The sequence below is a fragment of the Macrobrachium rosenbergii genome, chromosome 16, assembly GCF_040412425.1.
Source record: "Macrobrachium rosenbergii isolate ZJJX-2024 chromosome 16, ASM4041242v1, whole genome shotgun sequence".
NCBI classification, from domain to species: domain Eukaryota; kingdom Metazoa; phylum Arthropoda; class Malacostraca; order Decapoda; family Palaemonidae; genus Macrobrachium; species Macrobrachium rosenbergii.
Genome location: NC_089756.1, coordinates 55,950,904 through 55,963,455, shown reverse-complemented (window position 1 = coordinate 55,963,455; position 12,552 = coordinate 55,950,904). Strand labels below are relative to the sequence as shown.

The 12,552-nt window shown below is 47.1% G+C and overlaps 1 long non-coding RNA gene across 2 annotated transcripts in view; it reads left to right on the top strand.

Moving 5' to 3' along the window:
• Nucleotides 1–418: 418 nt before the first annotated feature.
• LOC136847446 (uncharacterized) overlaps nt 419–12,552 on the top strand; it is a 116,981-nt gene continuing 104,847 nt past the window's right edge. For both annotated transcript variants that reach the window (XR_010855754.1, XR_010855752.1), the window contains exon 1: nt 419–619. This is a non-coding gene — a long non-coding RNA (uncharacterized lncRNA). The remainder of the gene's footprint in view (nt 620–12,552) is intronic.

The following is a 12,552-nucleotide window of genomic DNA, read 5'->3' as shown; positions in this document are numbered from 1 at the left end:
ATTTTTTTGCTTCGTTTCCATATAAAATCGATTGAAATAATATTATATATATTACTAAAATGTTAAAAGAATACATTATAATGTTTTGTTATATAAAATATTCCGAAAAAATGTAAAATTGAGCTCGAATGTTACGTTAAAAATGTTTAAAACTTTGACAGGTTAAAGCGTTGTATTGTATCTCAAAGAATGTCTTTTAATTTCGCTTTATTTAGACACAGAATCGATAAAAATAGTACATTATATATAAAAATAATATTTATAATATTAAAATAATATTTTAAAATATTAAAATAATATTTAATTATTTAAATATGCCGAATTAATGTTAATTTTACGTGAAATACTCGAGAAATAATACTAAAAAAAGTTGCCAAACGCCGCCATGTCTTCTTTAAGGCGCGAAAACCCAAAGACTCAGACGCCGCTTTGTTTACATTCCTCTGTGAAATGAGGAGAAGACGGTGTCTTATGTCGACTTATTTCTCCGTAAATTAGCTCATAAAAGCTTATTTAAGCTTATGATGTACTTGATTATACTTGACTATACTTATTTGTGCTTCGAAAAGAGGATTAATAAGTGTTATAACGGCGTGGGAGGAGGTTAAATCGGCAACGGGTGAGTGGCTCTTGACGGTGTAGATATGGCCTTGCATATTTTCTATTTATATTATTTTACAGCTAAATATATAATTATATTTTATAGAAGCGATTTCACATGTATTTTTATATTTATTTGCAGTTTTACACCATAATTATTCATCCAAGCTTCGTTAAATGTGGTTAAGGCAGGCCACCCAGATGCGGTACCCTCCTATGGGGGTATTGAATGTTTATGGGCAGGGAGGATCTTATGGGGTGGGGGACTGGTGCCCTAGGTTAGGTTAGGCAAAAGTAGGGGTAGGCGTTGGTGATTTGAATCCACTGCTACAGATGGGTAGCCAAGGCCAGTCTCTCTCTCTCTCTCGCTCTCTCATGCCAGGTCAGGGCATGGTGCCCCAGGTCAGGTCTGGAAGGTAATTTCGGGGTAGTTCAGAGTAGGACAGTCTTGGAAAGGTTAGGTTATTTTGGTCGGGTCATAGCCTGTGCCCAAAAACAACGTGTCGGAGCAGCGAGTTAGTTCTATCGATCTGTTTTGGACGTCAGGTGTTACTTAGGGAGGTCCAGGGGTTTGGGGGGTTTTGTGCAAAGCTTATTACAGTTAAGGGGTAGCCCAGGCCAGATTGCAATGGCTCTGAGCATAATTTTACTATTAATATACTTTATACTTTATGCTCGTAGCCTAAGTCGCATTTATATCCTTAATATAAAAATCATACTATAATCTAAGCTATCTGTCTTTTATGTTTTAAAGTTCAGAGCCAATATATAGCTGGAAAGGTGACTCACCTTGGCCTGGGCTTCCCAATAGTTGTAGTTGGCATTTCAGAATGAATGCAACCTAACCTGACCTACCTTGACCCAACCTAAACTCAGATGCTGTGCCCTTACCTGGCCAGGGAGGTGGCTTTGACCCCCCTAAGCCATGATTCCTGTATTGCTTACTGCACTATTCATTCATTCCCATGGGACAGGCTCTAACCTCGGCCACTCTTGAGAGTGGGTGTTGTATTAAGATAAAATATATCCTTGTCAGAATCGCAAGAATAGTCACTGGAAATTTATGATTTGTGTAGCCCAGCCTATATCCAGTAACAGCACTGAATTGAAAAGCACAGGACTCCACAATCTCTCAGTGATTCCAGTGACGCTTGCAAAGGCAATCTGTTGCGCAGCTAGGTTCATGGGCTAACCATTCCCATCTCGCCACACTTTTGAAATCTGTGGCATCCTAACCTATCCTGTGGAATGAAATGGAATAGGAGGTTTAGGACAAAGGCCAAGTACTGGGACCAATGAGGTCATTCAGTGCTTTGATGAATGAACATGATTTTGAAACATAAAAAATATATACATTTATACTGGAACACACACACACATACGTTAGATACTTTGTTCCGACACAATATACAAACCCTTGGTCCTTTACATTAGGAATTACTTTCAGGCGTAGGCTGGAAACGGCCGTTAAACTCTTGAGCAAGGTGGTTAGGCAGTAACTACCTCCAGGTAGGCGGGGATACCTGCCTGCCCGGATGTAAACATTCCAGTTTGCTTTCGGCCGTCATGCGTTGCTGACGTGTTGTCGTTCTCTCTGCCTGACTGTCGTTAAGCTCTCATTATCCCGGTGGGATCTTTCTGTTTTTTTGTTTATATATACGTTTTTGTACATATAACTTACCTGGTAATTATATATATAGTCTGTAGTCTCTGACGTCACGGCAGAAAATTGAAAATCGCGGCAGCGCTAATGAATGGTCACGTGATACCCCTTCCCACCGCCCTCTACAGATGAGTGAGAGGAACCATAACCCAAACTCTTCATATGTTTCTGCCGTGTGGTACCGGTAAGCCGGTGCAGCTTAGCAGAGAATTATCGCTGATTCTTTCGTTGGACATTGTTGGTGATGTACAATTGTTTGATTTGAATCTTTGGCAGACATTGTTTGTGCTTAGCTTTTTTCATCCCCGCCTTCCTTATTTAGCATTATGTCGGACACTGGTCCCTTGGTGTATAGGTTTTGTAGCAAGGGCTGCAAAACTAGATTAGGGAAAATTACCATTGACCCTCATTCTGTGTGTTCGGGGTGTAGAGGACAGGTTTGTTCGGTATCGTTAACCTGTGAAGAATGTAAGGATTTGTCAGGGGAAGAATGGAAGATTTTAAATGCTTATCTGAGAAGGCTTCAAAAAGAGAGAGCTAGAAAAGCTTCAGCTACTAAGACTACCTCTTTATCCTCCCGTGATAGTCAGGATTTATCTTTTTTGTACATGCAACTTACCCGTCAGATATATACTTAGCTATAGTCTCCGACGTTCCCGACAGAAATTCAAATTTAGCGGCGGCACACGCGACAGGTAGGTCAGGTGATCTACCATACCCGCCGCTGGGTGGCTGGAATAGAACCATTCCCGTTTTCTAATCAGATTTTCTCTGTTGCTGGTTCTGGCAACATCTGTTGTTGGTTCCTCCTGCTTAGATTTTCATTTTTCGCTTGCTGAGGATTATTTTGGACTGACCTTTGGTGACGTATTGGATCTTTGGCTTGGCATACGCTTTTGTGGTTTGATTTTGATTTTGGCTTTGGATTTTCTCTGTAAGAATGTCTGATCAGAGTGTTGCACCAGTGTTTCATGTGTGTGTTAGGTCTGATTGTAAGGTGAGACTACCGAAAGCTTTGGTAGATCCTCATACTGTGTGTTCGAGGTGTAGGGGAATGATTGCTCGATTGATAACACTTGTGTTGAATGCGAGAATCTCACTGATCTGGAATGGAAGGCTTTGAACTCTTATGTGCAGCAAGCTGGAGAAGGATAGAGTTAGGAAGGCTTCTTCTAGGAGCTCAAGTAGGTCTCTTTCTAAGGAGGTAGAATTAGAACCTAACACTCTTCCAGATTCGCCTGTCACTCCTGTTGTTTCAGCTCCTTCACCCTTCGTCGAACCTGTGGATTCGTCGTCGGAGATGGCTGCAATGAAAGCCACGATCCGCAAGATGCAGTTGCAGATGCGTGCTTTGGAGGAGAAGAAAGTGAAAAGTGATAGTGATGTGTGTAGTGTCCCCAGTGTAGTGGAGGGGGCGTCTGACCGGCTCCGCATCGCTCCTAGGCCTAGACCTCTTCCAAACTCCCAGACCCAGTGGAGGAGGAATGTCGACAGCCGCAAGGGGGATGAAGAGCACTCCCAACGGTCAGGCGTCCCTTCGGCAGCGCCTGTTGACGCGTCCCAGGCTGCCTTAGATCGCCGTAGAAAAGGGATCTTGAAGAAGTGTTTCTCGTCTTCTGCTTCTTCTTTGCCCAAGTGTGGTTGGAGTTCGGCCGAGGAGTCGCGCCCTTTGAAGAGGACTTGGAAGGCTCCTAGAGGAGACGCATTGGACTCCAGCCCTGAGCGCTTCCCAGTGGGTTCTCCCGTTGCAAAGAAGAGAACTCGAAGATCTCCTTCCTCTTCTTCTGGTGGTCAGGAGTCCACCAAGCAGATCCTGGTTGGCCTCCAGGCTCAGCTCGCTGCTCTTGCTAGCTCTTTATCAAAGAGCTCTTCTTGTAGGAAAGATGCCTCTCTTCCGATCAAGTCCTCCAAGAGACACTTTTCTCCCAGCAAGTCATCTTCTGTGAAGCGCTCTTCTCCTGTTAAGCGCCCCTCCAGTAGCAGGCGCTCCTCTCCTTCCAGGCGCTCCTCTCCTAGGCGCTCTTCGTCGGCGGATAGCGCCTCTCCTCCCAGGCGCTCGCGCCCTCGTCGTCGTCGGTCTTCTCCTGTTGGAGATGATTTCTCCCCAGTGAAACGCTCTTCTGTTGGAGAAAGAATCAGCCTCGTTCTTCGCCTCGTAGAAGCTCCTCCCCAGCCTCCCTCCCTTCTGGTAGGCGCCCCTCTCCTAGTAAGGGCTCCTCTACCGTTCGAGCCTCTTCTCCTGTCAGGCGCCAGTCATCTAGCAGGCGCTTTTCCCCGGATCGTCGTTCTTCAGTGGACAAAGGCTCCTCTCCTTCTAGGCGCTCTTCTTCTGGCAAGTGCCCTTCTGCTTCCAAACGTTCTCCTCCTCCTGCAGGCCTGGAAGTGTTATCGGAGGACGAATCCCCCAAGGATATCAATGTTTCAGATTATAAGAGGTTAACAGCTTTGCTTGTTCAGGAGTATGGAGAATCCCTCAAGCCTGCTTCTCCTCCTTCTCCTGGCTCCATGCTTTTGAGCACCAAGGCCTCGAAGTCGTCCTCTTTGGTTAAGATGCGTCCGACGATCTCGATGAAGAAGGCGCTTAAGGGCTTCGGAGAGTGGCTCTCTTCGAAGAAGGATGCCGGCAAGACTGTCTTCTCCTTGCCTCCCTCTAGGCTTTTGGGCAGAGCGGGAATGTGGTACGAGACTAAGGAACCGATGGGGTTAGCCCTCCCCTCATCGGCTGGCTCAGACTTCTCTTCGCTGGTGGATTCTTCGAGAAGACTCTCGCTTAATTCGGCCAAGGCTTCTTGGGGATTGTGTGAATTGGATCATTTCCTCAAGGGCCTTTTCCGTGTTCTAGAAGTTTTTAACTTTATGGACTGGTCTCTAGGGGCCTTAGCTAAGAGGAGTCTTGAAGAGGACTCGGTCAGTATGGAGGACCTCAGCAGTGTGTTGTCTTGCCTGGACAAGGCTGTTAAGGACGGCTCTATGGAGATTGCTTTCCTGTTCGGCACTGGCCTGCTTAAGAAGAGATCCGTCTTCAGTGCATTTCTCTCTAAATCGGTTTCTCCTCTCCAGAGGTCCTCCCTCTTGTACGCTCCGCTGTCAAGCCATCTTTTCCCGCAGGAGACGGTTAAGGAGGTCTCTCGTTCTTTGTCGGAGAAGGCATCTCAGGATCTGCTGGCGCAATCGTCTAAAAGGATGAGACCTACTGCTCCCCTTGCTAAGAAGGAGAAGGCCCCCTTTCAGGAGCCCTTTCGAGGATCCAGGTCTATCAGGAGGCGTAGACCTGAAAGAAGAACAAGACCTTCAGGACTCCCTGCCAGGAAGTCCAAGTGAGAAACAAGTCCTCCAGACGCCAGTAGGTGCCAGACTTCTGAACTTCGCCGAAGCCTGGGCACAAAAGGGGGCGGACGAATGGTCCCTCTCTATCTTGAGGAAGGGTTACCTCATTCCCTTCATCTCGAAGCCTCCCTTGACAACAACTCCGAGGGAGTTATCGGCGAGATACAAGGATCCTGTGCGAAGGCAAGCCCTTCTGCTAGCCGTCGAGCAAATGCTAGCAAAGGCTGCCATAGAACCGGTGCAAGATCTTCACTCCCCGGGGTTTTACAATCGGCTTTTTCTAGTGCCAAAAACTGCGGGAGGGTGGAGACCGGTGTTGGATGTGAGCTCCCTGAACTCGTTCGTCATCAAGAAAAAGTTCTCGATGGAGACGACGTCCTCTGTTCTGTCGTCTCTTCGTCAGGGAGATTGGATGGTGTCCCTGGACCTTCAGGATGCTTACTTCCATGTTCCCATCCATCCCTCCTCCAGGAAGTTCCTAAGGTTCATGGTAGGTGGAAGAACCTTCCAGTTCAGGGCTCTGTGCTTCGGACTTTCCACAGCCCCCCAAGTGTTCACGACCATTCTCAGGAATGTAGCTCATTGGTTGCATTTAGAAGGGGTGAGGATTTCCATGTATCTCGACGATTGGCTGATTCGTGCCAATTCGAGAAACCGTTATCTGGAGGACCTTTCTCGTCACATTAAGACTGGTACAGTCTCTAGGACTTCTTGTGAACCTCGAGAAGTCTCAGATGATTCCTCAGCAGGAAATTGTCTACCTGGGGATTCTGATGGATTCTCGGGGTTTCAAGCGTTTCCCTCCCTGGAAAGAAGGGAACGCTGCCTTCAAAAGGTGACAGACTTTCTAGGGAGAAAGACAGATGTTCGGCGAGGAATGGATGAGTCTGCTGGGGACCATTTCCTCGCTGGAACAGTTCGTTTCTCTAGGAAGGTTTCACCTAAGACCTCTACAGTTCTTCCTGAACGAATCTTGGGATCGGAAGTCCCAAGAGTTGTCAGACTCCTTTCAGATTACAAATCAAGTAAAGGAACATCTCCGTTGGTGGTTAGACCCCCAGAAACTGGGTCTAGGAATTCCTCTTCAACCGCCGAACCCTCGCCTAGTGTTGTTCTCAGACACGTCGGAGTCGGGTTGGGGAGCGACACTAGGCTCGGAAGAAGTGTCAGGCACCTGGGAAACAGATCAGAGGTCCTGGCACATCAACAAGAAAGAGCTAGTAGCCATTCATCTAGCACTCATCCAGCTTGAACGGCTGGTCAAGGGGTCAGTAGTCCTTGTAAATTCAGACAACACCACAGCCCTGGCTTATATCAGGAAGCAAGGAGGGACTCACTCCTTCTCCCTTTACGTCACAGCAAGGAGCCTTCTGATGTGGGCGGGGGAGAGGAACATCGTTCTCCTCACCAGGTTTGTTCAGGGAGAAAGGAATGTGAGAGCGGATCTGCTCAGCAGGAAAGACCAGGTGCTTCCCACGGAATGGTCTCTACATCAAGAGGTTTGCGAAAGGCTGTGGTTCCTGTGGGGGAGACCCCATATCGACCTCTTCGCCACCCATTGGAACAAGAGATTGGAGAACTACTGCTCCCCAATCTCGGACCCCAGAGCAGTAGCAATAGACGGCCTTCTCCTAAATTGGGAAGGTCTAGACGGGTATGCTTTTCCCCCGTTCAAGATTCTAGGGGAGGTGATAAGAAAGTTCACTTCTTCAAAGGGCACCAAGCTCACCCTGATCGCTCCCTTTTGGCCATCCAAGACTGGTTCACAGAGGTACTGGAATGGATGATAGACTTTCCCAGGTCGCTCCCTCTCAGGAGCGATCTTCTCAAACAGCCCCACTTCGACAGATATCACAAGAACCTCCCGCTCTCAACCTAACTGCCTTCAGACTGTCGAAGGACTGGTTAGAGCGAAGGGATTTTCGCGCAAGGCTGCGAGGGCTGTCGCCAGAGCCAGAAGATCCTCTACCTTGCGCCTCTACCAGTCGAAGCGGGAAGTCTTTAGGAGATGGTGCCGAGCTCAAAAAGTGTCCTCTTCCAGTACCTCTGTAATGGATATAGCGGATTTCCTTCTTTATCTAAGGGAACAGTGTAATCTGGCGGTTTCCACCATCAAGGGATATAGAAGCATGCTTTCCTCAGTTTTTAGACACAGAGGTCTTAACATCTCTGAAAATAAGGACCTTCACGACCTTATAAGGTCTTTCGAGACGTCTAAAAACAAGTCCCCTAGACCTCCCAGCTGGAATTTGGACGTGGTCTTAAAATTCTTAATGTCAGATAAATTTGAGCCTCCTCGATCTGCCTCTTTCAGGGATTTAACCAGGAGATCGTTGTTTCTTTTTGCTTTTGCATCTGCTAAAAGATTGAGCGAATTACAGGCTTTGGAAGGTTCGGTCGGCTTTAAGAAGGACTCTGCGATCTGCTCCTTTAAGCCTCTCTTTTTAGCAAAGAAGAATGAAACCCTTCCAAACCTTGGCCTAGGAGTTTTGAGGTCAAAGGACTCTCCACTATTTCAGGACAAGAGCTGGAGCACACTCTCTGTCCAGTAAGAAGCCTTAGATGTTATCTGGAGAAAAAGAAACAGCTCGGAGGCAACACTGAAAGTCTTTGGTGCTCTGTCAAGGATCCTTCAAGAGCAATTTCTAAGAACGCCCAGGCTTTCTTCATTAGAGATGTTATCAAGGAGGCTCATCTTTCTTGCAAGGACGAGCACTTACAGCTCCTAAGAGTGAATGCTCATGAGGTGAGAGCCATAGCTACTTCTCTGGCTTTTCACAAAGTCTTGGTCCCTCCAGTCTATTGTGGACTCTACATACTGGAGATGTAACTCAGTGTTTGCTTCTCATTATTTGAGAGATGTTAGTGTAACTTATGAGAAGTGCTTCTCTCTAGGAGCTTACGTATCCATGGATTCGGTGCTGGGTCAAGGAGCTGAAGCTAATCCTTTTTAGTCTAACTAGTTGGTTGTTTCTTTTAATGCGTGGTTGTGTGTTTTTTATGGTCGGCTGGAAGAGTGTGTTGAGATACTCTCTCTTTCATCTCGTATCACTAACAAGGTTAGGCTTGGTCAGGTGGTCGGGTTTGGTTGTTAGCTCCTTGTAGTTTTTATTACCTAGCTCTGTCATGTAAGAGGGATAGCCCCCATTGATATGATTCAGGTAGAGGCTCTGTCTTGTAAGTGGGTTAATCCCCATTGACACGATCCATAACAGGCTCTGTCATGTAAGTGGGTCTTCCCCATTGATATGATCCAGAAGGGCTGTCAGTCATAGGTCACTTCCTCGCTGAAGCTCTTGAGGCATGCAGACTCATAGACAGTATCCATGAAGTCTTCTGCCCAATCAGGTAAGAACCATGGTTTTTGTTTATCCTACAACATATGTTGTTTCCCGTTTTTAGTTATTAGCTGTCTCTTGCCCCTCCTCCAAGGGTGCCAATCAGCTAAGTATATATCTGACAGGTAAGTTGCATGTACAAAAATGATATTTTTATGATAAAATAAAGTTTTGTACATACTTACCCGGCAGATATATACGATTATGGCCCTCCCAGCCTCCTCAGGAGACAGGTGGAAGAGAAAATCTGATTAGAAAACGGGAATGGTTCCTATTCCCGCCACCCAGCGGCGGGTATGGTAGATCACCTGACCTACCTGTCGCGTGTGCCGCGAAATTTGAATTTCTGTCGGGAACGTCGGAGACTATAGCTAAGTATATATCTGCCGGGTAAGTATGTACAAAACTTTATTTTATCATAAAAATATCATTTTCGGTTATTAACCTTGATATTCCTTCTAACAAATCTCCTATCCCAGACCCCGTTATTCCCGAACCCGATACCGTGGCCAGTCTTAAGACGCAGATGGATGCGCGTTTTAGTGTGATGCTTGCTGCCATGGAGCGGATGAGTAAGTCTTTGGTAGTAAGAAGTGCAGTGTCTTGTGATAGTGCAGTGGAGGAGCTGGCTGTTCGGCCCACTCATTCTCCTAGGCCTGGACCTCTGTCAAACTCCCCAGCACCAGGGAGGAGGCAAGTCGAAAGCCCAAGGGAGGTGAGTGGGACCTGCCCCGAGCAGTTGGCCCCTCAGGCAGTCCTGTTGTCGCTTCCCAGGATGCAGATGTTAGCCATAGAAAAGGCACATCAAGGAGGTGTATGTCTTTGAGTATGTCGAGTGAGGATTAAGCCTAAGAGAGGTTGGCGCCCGTAAAGATGTCTCGAGACCATTCAAGAGGTCTAGGTTGGCTTCTCCTTTGGCAGTTCCCAAGAAAAGAGTGGCGCTTCAAGATCAACCTCCTTCATGTAGTTTTTGGGAGGAGCCCGAATGTTTTTCGCATTCCACCGATTCGGAGACGAGAGGCATGTGTTGGAAGCGTGGAGACGCGCTTGCGTAAGAAGAGAGTGGTGTTGTTCTTCGCTGTTGTTGCTGCTTCTGGCGTGATTGCTGCATCTAGCGCCATGCGCCATGCCATCATCCTTCGCCTTCGCCTGGCTCATCGCGCCATACGCCACGCCAACGATCCTCCTGGCGCCATGCACCAAGCGCCAAAAATTGTTTCTCCTGGTGACTCTCATCAAGCTCAACGCCTGCGGTCACCGTGCCTCGTTCAGTTCCGCATTCTCCTTTTTCCGCCTTGCCTCAAGATTTGTTTTTGGCGGAAATGAATAGGAAGCTTGATAGTATTCTCGGCTTTGTGGAAAAAAGTGATCCTTCCGTGAATGAACTGCAAGTTGCTTCGATTTCAAAGGATGCTCCTTCATCGAATGTGCGGCTTCCTACGAGCGATCCTGTGCTGTATTCTCCTTGGAAGACGAATCTTCCTCCATCTAGATCCTTGGCTCTTTCTCCGATTTCTGGTGGTGATGTTGCTTCGGAATCGGAGGCGGAGGTACAACCAGAGAAAGAGAAGCCTTTATCGAGCTATAAGCAACTGCTTCAGTATTTTCTGGAGAATTTTCCGGATTCCTTTTCACCAGTATCTCCAGCTTCTCTGGAATCTCAATACGCTCGTGATAATAGGACAGACACTTCGCTGGCTACCAAATTAGTTCTTTCTATTTCGGCCAAGAAAGGATTGAAGAAAATGGAGGAGTGGCTTGCAGAGAAGAGGGAACAAGGGAAGACTGTGTTTTGTTTTCCCCCTTCGAAATTGTCGTCTCGTCGTGGTGGTTGGTACGAGACTGGAGAATCTTTCTCGTTGGGAGTAGCTGCCTCCTCCCAAGGAGATTTCTCTAGTTTGGTAGATTCGACCAGGAGGTCGGCTCTTAATTCAGCCAAAGTATTCTTTTCCACATCGGAATTTGATCACCTCTGCAAGAATGCTTTTAAGATTTTGGAAGTTATAAGTTTCCTCTATTGGTCGGTTGGAGCTCTTGGGAGGAAACTAAAGCTTGCGCCCTTCAGGACGATCAGTTCGCTTCCTGTCCGACGTGTTAGCTTGCATCGACAGGAGCATTAGAGATGCGGCTATGGAACTCTCTTCTGTGATTACGATGGGAATTCTCAAGAAACGTGAACTATGGTGTTCTTTCACCACTAAAGGTGTCTCTCGGTCCCAGAAGTCAGCTTTGTTGTTCGCTCCTTTAGATAGGAAACATCTTTTCCCGAGGGAAATAGTATCTGAGATCGCTTCGACTCTTCAACAGAAGGCAACTCAAGACTTGCTGGCACAGTCCACCAAGAAGCCTAAACCGTTGCCTTCAACAGTTGCTCGCCCGACAACGTCGACGGAAAAATCTCAAGGTCGGCCCTTTCGTGGAAGAGCCCCTGCTAAATCGTTTCCCAGATCGAGAGGGAGAGGTCGTTTTGTACCTAAAGCGATCAAACCCTCCGACAAGAAGTGAGCGCCTCCCTTCACTCACCAGTAGGAGCCAGACTGTCAGCTTTCTGGACAGTCTGGGAAGAAAGGGGAGAGAACCTGGACAGTCTCGGTTTTAAAGGAAGGCTATTCAGTTCCATTCTTGAAGGACCCTCCTTTGTCCAGGGAACCAGTGGTCTTAATGGCTTATTCTCTAGACTCAGAGAAATGTTGTGCTCTAGAGAAAGAGGTGTCAGCTTTGCTAGAGAAAGAAACAATAGAGAAAGTTCTCCCCCCTTTCTCCCCAGGATTTTACAATCGTCTCTTTGTAGTACCAAAGGCGTCAGGAGGCTGGAGGCCAGTTCTAGACGTGAGCGCTTTGAACCTGTTTGTCAAGAAGACAAAGTTTGTGATGGAAACCACTCAATCAATGCTGTCATCCCTTCTTCCAGGAGATTGGATGGTATCCATCGACCTCCAGGATGCGTATTTCCACATCCCGATCCATCCTGCTTCGAGGAAGTTCCTTTGCTTTGTGTTCAAAGGCGAAGTGTTTCAGTTCAGAGCAATGTGCTTCGGCCTCTCGACGGCCCCCCAGGTATTCACCAGAGTTTTGTCATCAGTGGCGAAGTGGCTACATCTGTTGGGGAATCAGAACAGTTTTTATTTAGACGATTGGCTCCTGCGTGCGAAGAAGACGAAGGAAAGGTGTGTGAAGGATTTGGAAAAGACTCTTCATCTAACCGAAGAACTGGGACTACTGGTAAATTGGCAGAAGTCACATCTGGTGCCATCTCAAGAATTAGTCTATTTGGGAGTTCAGATGAACTCAGTAGTTTTCAGGCTTCTCTGTCGGTGGAGAGGGTAGAGTCGTGCCTGTTGAAAGTGCGAGATTTTCTGAAGAAGACCCAGTGCTCGGCCAACAAGTGGATGAGCCTTCTGGGGAAGTTGTCTTCCGCAGAACCGTTTGTGAGTTTGGGAAGACTACGTCTAAGGCCCCTTCAGTTCTTTTTAAGAGAAGTCTGGGATAGGAAGAAGAGCCCGGACTCATTTGTTTTTCAAATCTCAGAGGAGATAAAGGCAGACCTCAGTTGGTGGAACTCTCCAGAGAAACTTCAGGAAGGATTTCACTGTTCCCAAAGAACCCCAACCTCATCTTGTGTGC